At 35.6% G+C, this 17642-nt stretch overlaps 1 protein-coding gene across 1 annotated transcript in view; it reads left to right on the top strand.

The window, feature by feature from the left end:
* Positions 1-17642, top strand: part of Ptprq (protein tyrosine phosphatase receptor type Q) — a 194640-nt gene that overhangs the window by 90886 nt on the left and 86112 nt on the right. The gene's annotated exons all lie outside the window — the stretch shown is intronic.

The following is a 17642-nucleotide window of genomic DNA, read 5'->3' as shown; positions in this document are numbered from 1 at the left end:
CTAGCCTGAACATTTTATCAGTATGAAACTGGAAACCTCAAACAAGTAACTAGCTTGATAGACCTAACAGGAAATAGTATTTTTGCAGGTCACTAATTTGAAACATTTAGTTATTTGTCAATAATACCGTACATTTGACAACAGTATTTACACGATACTTATTTTTATTAATATGTCTATGTGGTAGGTATGCCTATCAATGTTTATGTGTGTTTGTATGTGTCTGGGGATGAGTGTATGAGTTTGTACATTTACATGCAGACTTGTATGTGCATATGGACACCTGAAGCTGACATTGAGAGTCTTGCTTGATCCCTGTACACCTTCTGTAACTAACCAGCATGCTCTAGGGATCCCACATCTCCTTCTCCTTCCAAAGTCTATAATTACAGGCAGGTCACCATACTCAACCAGCACTAATGTAGGTTCTGTGGATGTAAAGTTGGATCCTTTAACTTGAACAAGTATGTTTCGTACTCAGCCACCTTGCCAGCCATTTTATGAAGATATAAAAGCACATTTATGTGAAGATATAAAAGTATTGTTAAAAAATACAACATATGTTTTCTTAGTTTACCCTTGTTATCTCTCAGTACCAACTGGTTGCATATTTAACCTTCTTCACCTTGATGGGAGGTTGAAAGGAGGAAACAGACAATTGTACATATATAAAGCCCACGAACATATTGAGTGTATTTTATCATTACTTAAATGAGGGGATTTACCTACAAACTCTTCTGTATATATCTTCTTGATAATTTTTTTCTTAACATTCTTGATGCTTCTGTGGACTCGCAAAGCTTACAATACTAGGCTCATGTGCATTCACTTCCTTTTCTAAGCCCTCAGATCTATCTTTCAAATTATCTGAGTAAAAGAAAAATGTTGTTCCACTCTAGTCTACAAGATAAAACTGTCACAATTTCTCAGCAGTGCTTTTCCATGTTGTAAGATTTGTCTTTATACCTTCTCCCATATTCTACCTGTTACATAAATCAAAAGCTGGACTCCTTCTTTGTAACAGTACTTCTCTGGTTGTCAGCTCTAATGGGAGCTGTGGTGTATCTTCATAACCACTTACCACTTTACATGCTCAGGGAAACTCCTTATGAGCTCCGGGCCCAGTGAACACCACATCACCTAGTTCAACTCCACATTTCTATCCTTGAGGACACAAACCTCTGAACTTTGAAAGGCCCTCCCTCCTCTCTGGTGTCAGTATCTATTCAATTTCAACTCACCTTCTAAGTTCTCAATATCCTTCCTTTGCAGGTTAGAATGGCCATATTGCAATAACATCTCTTGATTTTTTTAGGTTCCATACGCTTCTGATTGGTGTGAGGTGGAATCTAAGGGTCGTTTTGACTTGCATTTCCCTGATGACTAAGAATGTTGAACGTTAGAGATTTCTCAGTTGAGAATTCTTCGTTTAGCTCTGTACCCCATTTTTAATAAGTTATTTGGTTCTCTGGAGTCTAACTTCTCGAGATCTTTGTATATATTGGATATTAGCCCTCTATCAGATGTAGGATGGGTAAAGATCTTTCTTCTCTGTAGGTTGCCATTTTGTACTATTGACAGCATCCTTTGCCTTCAATTTTATGAGATCTCATTTGTCTATAGTTGATCTGAGAGGCTGGACCATTGGTGTTCTGTTCAGGAAATTTTTCCTTGTGCTGATGTGTTTGAGGTTCTTTTCTACTTTATCTTCTATTCAATTCTGTGTATATGGTTTTATATGGAGGTCCTTGATCCACTAAGACTTGAGCTTTATACAAGGAGAATAGAATGGATCAATTTGCATTCTTCTACATGCTGACCACCACTTGAGCCAGCACCATTTGGTGAATATGTTATTTTTTTTCTCCCTCTGGATGGTTTTGACTTCTTTGTCAAAGATCAGGTGACTATAGGTGTGTTTGTTTAATTCTAGGTCTTCAATTCCATGCCATTTAGCTACCTGTCTCTCTCTGTACCAATGCCATGCTGTTTTTCATCACTATTGCTATGTAGTAAAGCTTGAGATCAGGGATGTGATTACCCCAGAAGCTTTCTTATTGTTGAGAAGTTTTCACTATCCTGGATTTTTGTTGTTCTGAATGAATTTGAGAATTGCTCTTTCTATCTCTGTGAAGAATTGAGTTGGAATTTTGAAGGGGATTGCATTGAATCTGTAGATTGCTTTTGGTAAGATGGCCATTTTTACTATGTTAATCCTGCCAAACCATGAGCATGGGAGATCTTTCCATCTTCTGAGATCTTCTTCAATTTCTTTCTTCAGAGACGTGAAACTCTTGTCATACAAATCTTTCACTGGCTTGGTTAGAGTTACTCCAAGATATTTTATATTATTATGTGTAACTTATCACCAGTTAGAATTTGTCTTTCTCTAGTTCTGTGTTCTTACATACCTTCAACATCTCTTCCCATATAGTCAATATGACCAAGAACTTTCTTTATTTAATACAATAGACTTCATCTAGTCATTTTAGGAAACATTAGCTAAGGGCCTACTACAGACTAGTAAAGTTTAGCTCAAATGTGGGATCTTTAGTAAAGCTATCATTAATATCCCAGACTTTGGTGCTCCAGACTCCTGTCTTGTTGTATCAAAACCGCAAGTGGTAAAGTATCCCACTCCATACTTCTAAGCATATCACAGGCATTGCTACCACTTTAAATTTGTTGACGTGGTAGACTAGATATCTGGTCTACCAGATATCAGGTATGTCTGCGAACAGATGAACAGCTTCATACATGTCCAATAAGACGGTGAAAACAGATTTCACAGTGGGAGGAAAGCAGATCATTGCTAGAAGAAAAAGATGGTCTTTATCAGCAAATAACAGGTTAAGAAATGTCATAAACAATGTAGACTGGAGTCAGGTCTCAGAGAATGAGCAAATAAAGAAGGAAGGATAATAATTTTAAAATAAATGAGAAGCTCAGACTCTCAAAAACTAGATAGAGTACCTGTTTTTACATTATGTATCGTTGTGTTCTGAATTAAAGCCACTCAAGAAAACAAAACAGATATTCAGTCAATAAAACAGAGGTACAGCCAAAACTCACTGTACATTAGATACACAGCTACCTTACTTCAGAGGCCAGACCTTTTTCACAATTATTATTCAAGACTTTGAGTACATCTTAATTCCAGTTTGGAAGTCCACCTAGAAGGGTAGTACATCAAGATGTACTTGGTCATTGGCCTCTTGGTTGGTGTCTTGTGCTCCTATTATGACAATTTGCTCTTCTGAGCCCTGTGTCAGAATGAATAGTTCCATATTTCGAGAGTCAGAATTTTGATATCGGCACCCGATTCATTCATTTAAATGCATAACATTGTTGATAATAGACTTAGTTTCACTCTTTGCCCTTTACTTAGACCATGACTCTTTGGTTTTGCTTACTTGAAATTTTGGCTGAAGGAATTTGACATCAGGCGCTTCCATGTTTGTAAAAGAAAGAAATGATTTGCATTGTTCTGGTAACTTTTTCTCCACTGCTGTATATTATTTCCACATATATATCAGGCAAAAGTAGAGCTATTTTCTCCCAGTCAAACATAAAATTTCTTGTAATTAAGAAGAGTCAGTCAGATGAAATACTAATTTCTGTTTCAAAAGAACTTTGTATCTTTGAAATTAGATGTTGAACCTAGTATATAATTATATTTATGATTCCTGTCCTCGTTAGGTATCTAATTTTATCAGGATTCACATGAGTTGCTTGTTGATGAGATGTTCATAAGTGCTAGGAACTCATTGTTCAGATGTAAGCAGTTTCATAGCTGTTGCAAGCTTTTAATTTATGGTGGGGAATTAGTCACAGTGTACAGCTAGCTCCGAGTCCCAGACTCTGCTGTTATTCTTGACATAAGAAGAAATCAAATTTTGCTCACTCTTTTACTGCTTGGTGTTTGACCCTGACATACATTCTTTCCAGAGATCTCTCTTTCCCTCCCTCCCTCCCTCCCTCCCTCCCTCCCTCCCTCCCTCCCTCCTTCCCTCTCTCCCTTTCTCTCCTCACTCCCTGTGTGTACATAAACACACATGTATGAGTATAGGTGAGCATGTCAGTGTAAGAGGACAATCTCAGGTGTCACTCACCAGGTGAGTCCACTTTGTCTTATGAGAGAGAGCTACTTACTAGCATGGAACCTCCCCCAGTAAGCCAGGTTAGTAGTTGTCTACTGTGTCCATCCTCCTGTCTCCACCTCTCAGCACTGTGATTACAAGAGCACCCTGCTTTAACAAAGCACGTTTTTTAAATTGAGGTTTTAAAGTAGCCTCTAAGGTATCAATATCATCATGACACTTTTGTCTTTTCGACTCCCTCAATGTCCTTTACCTTACCCCTTGGATTCCTCTTGTAACCCACCCCCAATCTCTATCCTCTTTGATGCCTGCTCCAACTGTCCTGTCAGCTCTCTCTTCTTCCTTACAGTTTGCAGTTGTAGGCAGTGGGAAAAGTAGGAAAGTATAAATTTGTCTTCTTCCAAGTCCATCCAAATGTGTCTTTTGAAACTCATTTGAGTTGGTCTCTGTACCCATTGCACTAGATGTGAATTGATGGACATAGGGCCTTTAGGGAAGAATGAAAAAGCATTATTGTGTTTTAGATTTTTTTTAAATCATACAATGTTTGATCTTCAGTGGATTTGGAAAATACTGTCAGCAATTTTGCTTGTAAGAAGGAGGAAGGAAGGCAAAGAATAGAGGCTCACTGTGCACTGGTTTCTGTGACTAACTTTGGCCTGAGCTAGTAGTACTGGTCTAGAACACCCCTCCTGCCTCGTGAGCTTTCTTGGCTTAGAAATTTAGAAAATTACCTGTATTTATTGGAATTGCCCCCCCCACACACACACACTATTTCACAAGGTAAAAATAGAAGACTTTGGTTCCCTCATGAGAATTTTCTCACTAAAAAATCTACAGTAACTGTTATACGGATGAGGGTAAGTACAATTATGTTCAAATATGGTTTGAAAACTGAGAAAAACAATTTGTATTTTCTAATCTGTGCTTGATCTATAAAACAAAAAGCACTACAACTTGATGTAAGGATGGCTATAACAACACTGTGGCATTCTGGGAAATGTTTTAATGTTCCAAGACTTCTGCCACATATTTTTTTTTTTTTAACTTTGAATCAAATCCAAAGGGGCAATATTTGATATTTTCAAATAGTCTTAGGTATCAAGTTCTAAATTTAAAAGTTCTTTTAAACATAATTTTCAAAAAGTGAATTTGGGTTACTATGTATAATTCCCCTCGACCTCCTTGTTATGTGAAGATCTTTCATTAAGTGAACTCCAGGCGGCCATTCTTGGCTTCATCCACTCTCCAGCTAAATCCAGCTGTTCTTTGGGCCGTGTTTTAAGACTTATGTAGGAACCAGGGCATATCTTATTACTTTATTTTCCATTCCTGCCCTATGTAGCTGATACTCTTCTTAACAGCCTTGGCACATCAACCTCCTCCCTCACTTTTTTCTCTTGTTCTCTTTCACTTCCAGTATGAAGTAAGTTATGTGTGTGTCTGCATTATTTCTTTCTAGTAAATATAGTACTTGAAGCTTCAAGAATCAACCTATTGTGGGTTTTTTTTTATGAGATTGACATTTAACAGTGATATAAATAAGTCCTCAAGCGTTCAAAAAAAATGAATTGAGCACAGGCATGTTTCAAAAGGCATGTATAAATGGACTTAAAATCAATGCAATGTAAATGATTTGAACATGTAAGCCATACCAACATTAATAATCACAGCTTATTATTAAATTTCAAATACTAAAGTTCCTTAGCTTACAGTAATACCTACTTGAGAAAGAATCTTGTTTTTTAGTGTATGACAATATACATTGTTGGCAATAAGATTCTTTTGGAACTCACATGGAATTAAAGCTCCATTTCTTAGTATATCCGTGCATTAGGACTGTAATTTTGAACTTCACCATGTTTACTACAACATGGAGTAAAGCTTGTATTGATTCTGTGATTAGAGTCCTTATGAAGAGTCACTACCTTCAAATATTGCAGCATTAGAGAGGTACTAAAAATCTATATGACATAATTAAATCTATGCCATTTAAAGGATGCATCAAAATTAATGGTTTTGTGGTTTGTTACTAATTATATTAACTCTACTGTACATGTTTTTGTTTCTAATCTTCATTACAATTTTGCTTTATTGTGTTCCTGAAACAGAGTCAATATCATCCTGGCTGGTCTGGAACTTGCTACTTGGACCAGGCTGTTCTCAAACTTGTAACAATCCTCTTGCCTCTGTCTTCAGAAGGCTTTGATGACAGGCATGAACCAGTAAGCCTGTCTTCATTTTTAAATTATCTTTATAAGTACATTGGTGATATTTTTTATATTGGAGTTTAACATTTTTAAGGTATGGAGTTGATTTAATACCAAGCTTATCTTTTTTTTATTCTTTATTCTTTAATCTGTTTTTACAGTCCAGTCTTTATCCCCCTCTCAGTCTGCCCTCTGACTGTTCCACAACCCATACCTCCTCCCTCACCCGGTCTCTTCGAGGATGTACCCCCTAAGCCCAACCCTCTAACCCCCACACTCCTAGACCCCACCCCAACAGACCTCCACACTCCCTGAGGCCTCGAGTCTCTTGAGGATTAGGTGCATCTTCTCCCACTGAGTCAAGACCTTGTAGTCCTCTACTGTATATGTATTGGGGGCCTCATATCAGCTGGTGTATGCTGCCTGGTTGGTGGCTCAGTGTCCGAGAGATCTCGGTGTCCAGGTTAGTTAAGATTGCTTATCTTCCTATAGGGTTGCCCTCCTCCTCTTCTTCCAGCTTTTTTCTAATTCACCCACAGGGATCAGCAGCTTTTGTCCTTTTGTTGAGTGTAAATAGCTGCATCTGATGCTTTCAGCTGCTTGTTGGGCCTTTCGGAGTCATGCTAGGCTCCTGTTTGTAAGTACCCCATAGCGTCAGTAATAGTGTTAGGCAATAAAGTTTATCTTTAAGATGTTATATTGTTACTAATCAAATGCATAAGGCATGATACCTAGGAGCTGTCAAATGAACTCTTGTCAAAGCTCTTGGTGTACTTCACCTGCAAATTAAACGTAAATAATGGTGGCCCAAGTTGTCCATGATGTACTTACAGTAGTCTCAGGTTTCCGTTCATGTGGATAGATTGGATTTGTCTTAAAGCTCATGTTCTTCTTTTTTCCTTTTAAAGTCTACATTTATAAAATATCCAGAGGCATCAACATCTACTATTTTTGGTGTCCATCAAATGTACAAATTAAACATGCTTAGAATATTTTCACTGAGCTTTTGTAGAAAAACCTTTTTCAGTTTTATAGTACTTTATGATTATATGCGGTTTGCATATAGTTAAATACACAAAAGTTTAGTTGCAAAAGTTCGTTGAGCTTTGAAAGTTTCAAATACCAACCCACACTACTATTTCCAGTCAACATGTAAACTAAGTCCTTCTTCCATGGAAATTCCTCTTGCATACCTACTTTTCAAGGCAACCCCTGTCCTTATGCCCATTTATATAGACTAACTCAACTTGTGTTGCACTGTGTGTGCACTTCCATGTCTATCCTAGTCCTCTCAATGTCAATTAGAGATTCATGTTGCCATGATCTCAATAACATTTTTAGTTGTTATATTCTTTTCTAACACAGAAACATCCCATTATCTATGAGTCTTTTTTTTTTTTTGGTCAACACTCAAGTTGTTCTGAACTTAGTGTCATGCATAAATTTTTGTATTTTCATGAAGTTATTATATTTATATACGAGAAGTCAGTGTACTCAAGCTACTGTGAGCTCATAATAGTCTTTTCTAAAATACATGCTCTTACTAGATAGCTCTTAGTATATATACTATGCTGTATAACTATGGCTGACTTGGAATTCACTATGTAGAATAAGCTAGCCTTGATCTCACAGAGATCCACTTCCCTCTGCTTCAGAGTGCCAGAATTAAAGACATGCCTGGCCTCCAATAAACAACCTTAGTAGTAAATGAGACAAACTATAATTGACTTTTCATCTTTAGTGCGTTTGTAACAGTGCTTTTAACTGACTGTATTTGTCAGTTTTCTGTTACTATGATAATACACCAGATCAAAGACAACTTAGAGAAGAAAGAATTTATTTGAGCTTATGGTTACAGAGAGATGAGTCACTCATGCAGGAAGGTATGACGGCAGCAAGCACACACATCTTCACATGCGAGCATGAAGCAGAGAGAGGGAACATGAAGTGGAGAAGGCTTTATTCTCTCATCTCCTATTTTCAGTGACACACTTATTCCGGTAAGACCATACCTCTTCAACCTCCCCTAACACCACTGCCACCTGGGACCAAGTGTTCAAATACTTGAGCCTAGGAAGGACAGTTATTTAAACCACCCCACTACCAGTTATATATAAATTATATATAATATATAATTTATAGTCTCTCTAAAAATAATGATTATCATGTTAAAAAAATACTATTTTACTTATTTACATTTCTTACTTGTGTCTGGGACAGACCTCACTTTGTAGTCAGTCAACTGTCTATTCATGATACCTCTGCCCTAGCCTCCCCAGTCCTGTGATTAAGTCATAGCATACCAAACCTGGCATAAATTTCTTTCTTTTTTCTTTTTTTTTTTTTTTTTGGAAAAACTTATCAACAATGGCTTTTCCCCTCATTTTTATAGATATATAAATAGGATGTTTTCTGTGTTCTGGTCAACTATTACATTGTTTTCTTTTCTTTTGAAAAATATTTATTTTATATATATGTGAGGACATTGATCCTGTCTTCAAACACACCAAAAGAGGACATCAAAGCCCATTACAGATGGTTGCTGGGAATTGAACTCTGGACCTCTGGAAGAGCAGTCAGTGCGCTTAACCACAGAGCCATCTCTCCAGCCCGTGTTTGGATTACCTTACAATATTTTATTCCTTGAACTTGTGTTGAAATGCCCCTTTAACTGTAAGGCTTTTTTGGGTATTATTTCCTATAGGTTACCATCCTGTGTTTTCTTCAGTACAACCACTGTCCTCATGTATCCATTAGGTGCTCTGGTTGCTCATCTAAAGTTCTTGTGGAACAGCATTGTAAACATTCCTTAGTCAGCCATTTCTTCAAAAACTCCATTTATAATTGATTCTCATTTACTTCCGGCATTACCTCTACACTGCTCTGCCACCGTGCTGGTTGACCTTGTATGTCACAGGACTTATTGTGACGAGTCAAGGAAGTTACAAAACTGTAACTTAACTTCTTGTCTATGTCTGAAGTGAAAAAAATACATAATGAACAATAAATTAAGTAAAGAAATATGATTGGTTACTGAATTTCTCATTGATCTGTTATTTAAATAAGTATTTCATGATAAGAGGACCAACAAGGGCATTTTTATTTTACATAATTATTCACAATTCCCATATCATCAAAAAAATTTGAATGCAGCCATGGAGGGAAAGTCACTAAACTCTAGCAACAGAAATTCAAGCATACTGGTCTAGGTAATTGGAATGCTGCCTTATCTCATCTGTGGAGGTTTCTATTCAAGTCTTTAATAAATGTTATTGAACTTCAAGAGCTTGATATTTTAAACATTAAGTTACAGGAGATCCTTGTATATGTTGGATATAAGTCTTTTTTTCTAGTCAGCTATTTGTTGCTGGGGCAAATAGCTGAATTGATCAATTTAAAGAGTAAGATTTTATTTTGCCTCATGTTTTCAAGGGTTTCAGTCCATCAGTACTTTGACACATTGCTTTTGGCCTGTGGTGATGAAGAAGATCAAAGAAGGGTATGTGCCACTTACCTCATGGCTACCAGGAAGCAAAGACAGAAAACTAAAGACTGAGTCCCAATGTCCACCTTAAGGGTGTGTCTGTAATGGCTTATGGTCAACTTTGTATACCACTACAGGCTGGAGACCATGTTCTTAGCATATGGACCTTTTGGAGAACATTTAAGGTCCAAGCCAGGATGTATATTCAAGAATGTTACTTCTCACTTGATAGGCTGACTTTCTTTGTTAAAGATGTTTTGGGGTGGTTATAATATAATTATACCATTTTTACCTCCCCTTGAACACTTCCAATGTACCACTCTCTTTTCTTTCTTTCCCTTTTTTATCCTTTCTTTTCCTTTAGGGGCAAGAGTTGTATTGTGGATGGATTTGTTTGGACTGAGCTCTAAAACCCTGCATTTTGATCCGTTGTGGTTTTTCATGTGGTCTCTGTTAAAATGAGCAGCTTCCTTGATGAGGTGTGAGACCTACACTTCTCTGTGGGTATAAGAATAAATATTTAGAATGTTAGGTATAGATTGTTCTGGTTTAGTAAGGTGGTGGTTGGAGATTCTCTGCCAAGATCCTGCACAAGCTTCACTAGCTCTGGGGAGTTGACTAGGTATCCAGTCCCAGGATACCTACTTTCTGATTTCTCTCAAGCAGAAATTTCTAATTTCTCTTAAGCAGGTCATAGGTTCGATTAGAGAGCTGTTGCTTACTGTCAAGGTATATGTGCCTTGTGATGTTAGCTGTTTGTTTTCTATTCATATATGCTAATATTTTATGAGCTTACGTATTTTTCTACAAATAATCTTGCTTTGAACTAATGTTTCCTTTATTAGTCTGTTTTCTGCCTTACCTGTGGTCTCTTTGATTTTCTTCATTATCAATTTGATGGAGTTAGTTTACTTTAGCTGCCTGCTTAGGATAAAATACAGAACATGACTTTCACCATTAGTACTTTCTAATTAATAATCATTTATAGCTATATATTTTTCTCTAGTGATAACACAACATAGATTTGTATGATGTATTCAGCAATAATCTTTTCGTTAAGTTCTGAGTAGCAACCATGGACAATGATTGTAGTCTATGTTGATAAAGAGGTGTCTGAGTTTTCCTTGACCAGAACTATAAAGGAGGATTCCTATATCTGCTCAGTGAGGATTTTTTTTTAATAGTCTAAGGCTATTCAGGTAGTCATTGCTATCCCTAGTGGCCTAACTTCATTTGAACTTATGCTTTCAATAAGGATAAACTGGTAACCATGGTTTGGAAACTGTCGAATGGTTGGTCAACTTAGTCTTCTTGCTTCACACCTGAAGGTGATGACAGTATCTTTTACAGAATCCATCAGTTGTCAATAGTGCAGCAGGGAAAAGTTGGACTTACGAGCGCCTCCCTGATCCATGGTGATCTGTTAACAGGATCAGTCTTCTTCTGGCTCAGTTCAGACAGCCACAACTGTTATAAAAATCAAGTTTACAATGGCTACATGATGCCCTGAAGCTAGCATTTTTTTATTATCTCTTCTCTCTATCTTTTGTCTATTTTATTTTCTTTTTACTCTTCTTCAGTGTTCCCCAAGCCTAACAAAGGTTAGTATAAATGTCCCATGGAGGACTGAGCAGTAAACTTTCATTTATTGTATTTATTTTCAACAGCCATGAGTCTCTGTGTTCACTATAAAGTGATGCTTCTCTGATTAATGCTGGGAGTGGTATTTGTCTATGAATATAAACATAAAATTTTACAATGTACATTTTTGCAATAAGAATTTAGCTAAACTTCAGCAAGTAGGACCACCTAAAGTCCACAAGGTGCCTACCCATCTTTCTGACTGGGCTTATAGTATCAGTCACATATCAACTTATGTGGAATATTTAGGAAATCATATTTAAAAACCTTCTTTGTTACTGTATAATAATTATATCCTTATAGTAGTTCATGGGTTCCACAGCTTGGGTCACTAATGACTTGCTCCTCTGTCAGTCTTCAAATCACCTTCTGGCAATACCAGTGCTAGCCAGGATGAAGAACACTTCCAGGTCAATTCTAGCCTGGCTTCTCTCTGCCTGACAACCAAAGCTTGCAGTACTTTCAGGAACAGGGTCTTACCATCTAGTTTTGGTGGGCAGTTAAGAACAATGGGTATATTTTGTATTGCTTGAAGCCCTCTGTAGATTTCCTGACAAAGAACTCATGGGAAGGTATTGCATGCTTGGTACTAGGGGACTTTTCTCTTTTATGTGAAGGTTTGAGTAGTTGTGTGTGCTTATCTGTCTCACAGGAACTTAAAATGCTGCAGAGCTGAAGAGGGCATCAGATCCCCTGGAACTTGAGTTATAAGCAGTTGTGAGCCATGATGCAGATGCTAGGAATTGAACCTGGGTCCTCTGGAAGAGCAAACAGTCCTCTTCACCACTAGTCTATCTCTCCAGGCTGATCCTAGAATTTTTATTTCATAACCTTACGGCTTCTGCAAGAAGCATTATCTACACATGCATGGGGTTTCCATTCAAACTTGTTTTTAAATTATATTTTAATAGACTTAAACAATAGTGTCTACTTTCACATAGTCCTTAGTTAAGATAACTCAAACATCTCATCTGTAGAGGAATAAGCTTGATAAAATGATCGTAGGTTAGAGTTTTCTAAAGTTATCCAGCATACAGACTAGGATATATTCACAATAGTTTGGGATCTTTACAAAATTATTTTTGCTGATACATGTACCTGACTTATACTTATGATTCTAATAATAATTTTAACCACACAAAGTGGTTTATGTAGAAATCACAATGAATGCTGGTGATAGGTACATAGAATATCTTTACATTTTAAAAATCTCCATGTATTTGTATATATTATTAGACATAGTATTCATAAATATTTTGGTAACTAGAGATTCTATTACTTGTTTCTCCTCTCATCTTCTCCATCTTACTTATTACAGTTTCTGAACATTTCAGATTCTTAATTGTCTATTATTAATACTTTCTTACAGTTTATATCTAGGTAGGGCATTTTTGTGTGTGCATCTTTTAATCAATGTTTCTTTTTGTGGAAATGCAGTCCTTGAAAGACAGAAAAAATTTAAATCATCATTCAATTAGGACTAGCATTGTGGCACACCTCCTTTTGAACTCCAAGCAATCAATACATGGATTAATTTTGTCCAGTTATTCCTTGTTATACTAATATTCATTAGGTAGCATTGTTGGCCAGGGATTATAGTATAACCTAGGTTCCTTCATGGAAATTTCTCAATCTATTTAACTGACCATTGAAGACTGACATAAGAAAACACCTACTACTCTGATACTATATGTACAGAACATTCATTCACTATCATAATTCAATTGCTTATAGATACACAGACATTTCCTAAGTTGGTTTTACATGGCCTCTTTCACGCCAAAGCTTTTCCTTTCAAAAAATCTCTAGTTCTGCTGAAAAGACATAAAGCTAATATTTTATTTATGTACACACCTTCAACCAAGCAAATCCCTACAGATCCCTACCCCTTTCTATTTGATCACTATTGTCAAAAGTTAAACTTGATATGTAGGTGTTATAGGAATGATCTTAAGAGATGATTATTTGACTAAGACAATTTGTATCAAAATTACCATTTTAATAGATACTCTCATGCTGTGGCTTGTTATAGAGCTGGAGAAGCTAATGACTCTACAAACCACACTATTTTACATCCACACTGAATAGTTTTGATGACATTTTATTCTATTTATTCTCCAAAAACTGACTCTCTTCTCAGAAGTTTTATTAATACATTTTAATGTGACTACGTGTTCAACAATACTTGGCTTAAAGACTAAAGGTGTTGTAGCCAGATGTCATGGGATCCTGGACTGCAATTGGCCCATCTATCAGTGCATGAACTAAAACAGATACTGCAAGCTTTTTAGTGAGTCTTTTCTCATTGTGGATACTTTATCAGTTCTCTTTATACTTTCCCACCGTTTTAGTAAGTTGTTGAAAATGATTCAATTTGGCTTAATGTTCTGAGTCTTTATTCTCACTATGTAGTGTTATCTAGACCATGTTTGTGTAGCAGATTTTGTTAAATGTGTGCTGATTATCACAACATCTCCAATTTAAGCAGACAACCATAGTGAAGTGAATTTGTACTATAGTATGACAAGCAGTGAAAGCAATGAGTTTACTAAGTGGAAGTATTTTGCATCCACCTACACTGAGAAACATAATAAGAGCCAAATTAAACATGCTAGTTACTGTATAAAGCTCTCATTAAAGACATTGTTCATTAAAGAGTATCATTTTTATATGATTTTGTAGAAGATATATGTGTATATATAAATGAATTATAGTTCAGTGCCAGAGATGATTGCATTTTTGTTCACTTATTTTCTCTTTATAGTTATGAAGACTTATGATATAGATTTTATCTTTGAATCATTTTTATATCAGAGTCAATTTCATGCTTTATTTCTGCAATATCCCTGTTGTTTACTAACCTAATCCTGGGTTCATTTAATTCATTGCATTTCAATTTTCTCTTTACCAAATATATCATCACATTCTTTGTAGTTCCTCTTGGTGCTGTTTATAATTATTCCTTATTATCATGATCTGTATTATATTTCACATGTATAATGTGTAACTGGTTTCTACAAAATTTATATTTTGTGAGCTGAAGAGATGCCTCAACAAATAAGAGCACTTGCTAATTTTGTAGAAGATCCAAGTTCAGTTCCCAGTATCCACCTAACAACTCACAACCATTTATAACTCTAGTTCTAAGATATCCAATGCATTCTTCTGCTCTGCAGGTACTTTGTGTACACAGAATATATATATATATATATATATATGCAGGCAGAGAGCATGCACATAAAATGAAAATAAATGCTTATTTAAAAATTACCTTTTATTAATACCAGCTGGAGTATATATTATATTTTCTTCAATTCTGTACATTACCAGTGAATTTCTGTTGACTTTTATCTGTTACCTATGGTCATAATCTAAACTCCTCTTCCAATCTTTCATTGCATTTCAATAATAATGCCACACCTTATGGTCTTGTTTTTTTTTTTTTTTTTTTTTTTTTTTTTTTTTTTTTTTTTTTTTTTTGGTTTTTTGGTCTTGTTTTTAATACGGCCTTGTGATCACTATTTTTCTTTTATCTAGGATACTTACCAGCTTGTGGAAAACACTTTATTGCCATTTATATATAGATATCCATATTCAAGCTGCTAGACTACCTTCTATTGAACTTTGCCTGCTTTCATAGACCCTTTAGCATAGTTTCTATAAAATGAGTTATTGTATATCAGATATATAAAAATATATTGAATATGAAAAAGAACCTATGAATTTAGACTTGTAAGCTACAAAATTCAAGATAAATATGTAACGAATGGTATTGATTAAATTCATATCAGTAAAAATTTATACTTGGTATACTGAAGCTTGGTATGTAAAATTTTAACTTTAATATTGAGGCATACATGTTAGCTTTAGCACACTGATATTTGTGTGTGGCTATATTTCTATAACACATTGTTCAAAATAGATCATGAAGAAGTTTTAGAGACTAAAAATTTCTTACCCAACTGTGAAACTTATGTTGATTTTTACTTTTCATAGATATACTTAATAAATACATATTATCAGATAGTATAGACATTTATTTATTAAGATGTATAAAGATCTAAAATATATAGTTAAAAAAAAAGAAGTTTTAAAACTTCATTTTGCACATTAGTGTACCTAAGCAGATGATGAGAAATTAAGCAAAACTACTTCTATAATCCTCCTACAAAAGAGGCTGGCTTCTAAAATGTGACACTCATAAATTAAGAAAATAATTAAATTTTATATAAACTCTCATCTTCTCAGTAGAAAATGTAATTTAGTCCTTGAAGGCCAAGGAATATTTAAATCTGTATCAAGTTTTACACAGTTTTACAAACTCTTCATTTCAACTGTGAAGAACATGTTTATACCGATACAAATAATTTATGAATGAAACTATAATTTCCTAAATACCTTTGCCATTAATGTTGATCGCTTCATCACAGTTCAGTCATGTTTAGAAAATTTAAGCAAGCTGTGTGATTACTCCAGGAAACATGGCATGATGTGTTCAAATTAGGACCATCTGTGGATAGAAAGAGTTTGAGGGTTTTCTCGTCATTCCTAAGGAATGGAAATCTGATTCTCCATGCTAAAGTGAGTATAATCCTCTTTGTATCTGTAATTCAATAGGGCGGTTGCCTTGAAATGGTCCAGTTCCATACACAGTTCATCAAATGTGAAGATACTGGGTATATATGAGGGTTACTGCTGGTCGCTGATGAGTATTTGTGAACTTGCCCTGTGACGCAGTATCTGTGCAGAGGAGCACCTATTTGGAGTCTGATCATTGCTAGTTCCTCATTTATAGTTTAGCTTTAATAAAAAAAATAAATGTGTGCTGTATTTGATGCCACATCAAAATTAAAGGACCATTTCAATAAGCTATAATTTTTTCTCATAAACACATGCTGAGTACCCACACTGCCCAGGGTTGAGTCTAAGTGGCCGTCTGATGGTTTGCAACAGAACAGTATACAGCATATGAGCATGTGTTCCCCTCACTTAAAGTAAGAAAACTCTACATCTAGGCTTTGTTTCGTTGTCAGTCAAAAGTATGGCTCTGTCTAAAATTCCCTTCTCTGGAATACTAGGTTCTGTGAACCAGTAATTTACTGAAATATTTATTGTGCATCAAATTTTGTTATTGAAGACATTCATTGACATTTGTCAGTTGTCATTTTCTAATATCTGAATGTTGAAGGAAAATGTTACTCTTATGGCTACAGATAGTAGTTGCCCCTCCCGATAAAGGTGAGAAAGGTCTAGTTCCTCTGCCTTTTCTAGTTCAGTGACTAGTGTATGCTCTTCAATGTACGTTTTCACATGCATTTCAGAGTCCTCTTCCAAGTTTGCTATTTAGTCCCTTCCCCTTGGAGGCCAAAGTTCCCTGGGCCTTGGCCCCTGTTCTTGGGTTGGCTCCACCTCTGGTGGTTTAACAAACTCTAGTAAGAAAGGATAAACATGGGATGAGTATCCTGTAGTAGGCTTAAAATAAAAAGGTTTTGGCCATAGTAATTGGCTCCCAAGGGAATCAGGCAATGAGTTTGACAAAGGGCAATGGAAATTTTAATAAAAAATTTTAAAGTATCATCTCTTCATTGTACTTAGGCTCAAACTAACATCTTCAATCAGTCTAGAAAGCTTCACACATTTCTGCCCAGATGTCCAATTGTCGCTCTTACCATTCTTCTTCTTGGGTACCCAATGTTTTCAATATGCCAAGCCCTGTTTTCCCTTTGGGTCTTACTCTAACCTGACGTCATTCATACAACATGCAACTTCACAGTTACTACTCTCTTACTAACTCATCTCTCAGCAATAGAGCTTACTCAAGCCATTTAAATAAAACCTTACCATATAGTATGTGTTCGTTTCATTGTGTATTTAAAAATATGTATTAAATGACTAGCCCAGGTCCTGGTAGATACGAACCAATATCTACAATGATATTCTATGTGTATGGTGGCTTCTCATATTTTATCATTATTATTTAATATTTTAATGATATATGTACAGATGTAATTTTTCTAGATTTTTTTTTAGCTTTGAGATTATAATTCCGTGATTTCTCCCTCCCCTTAATCCCACCAAACCCTTCCTTATACTCTTCCTTGCTCATTGTCAAATTCATGGCCTCTTTTTAAATTAATTTCAGTGATGTGCATGCATGCATATATACATATACATATACATATACATATACATATACATATACATATA

Source organism: Grammomys surdaster, unplaced genomic scaffold (assembly GCF_004785775.1).
Source record: "Grammomys surdaster isolate TR1022 unplaced genomic scaffold, NIH_TR_1.0 126028, whole genome shotgun sequence".
NCBI lineage: Eukaryota > Metazoa > Chordata > Mammalia > Rodentia > Muridae > Grammomys > Grammomys surdaster.
This window is presented reverse-complemented; position numbering and strand designations above follow the sequence as displayed.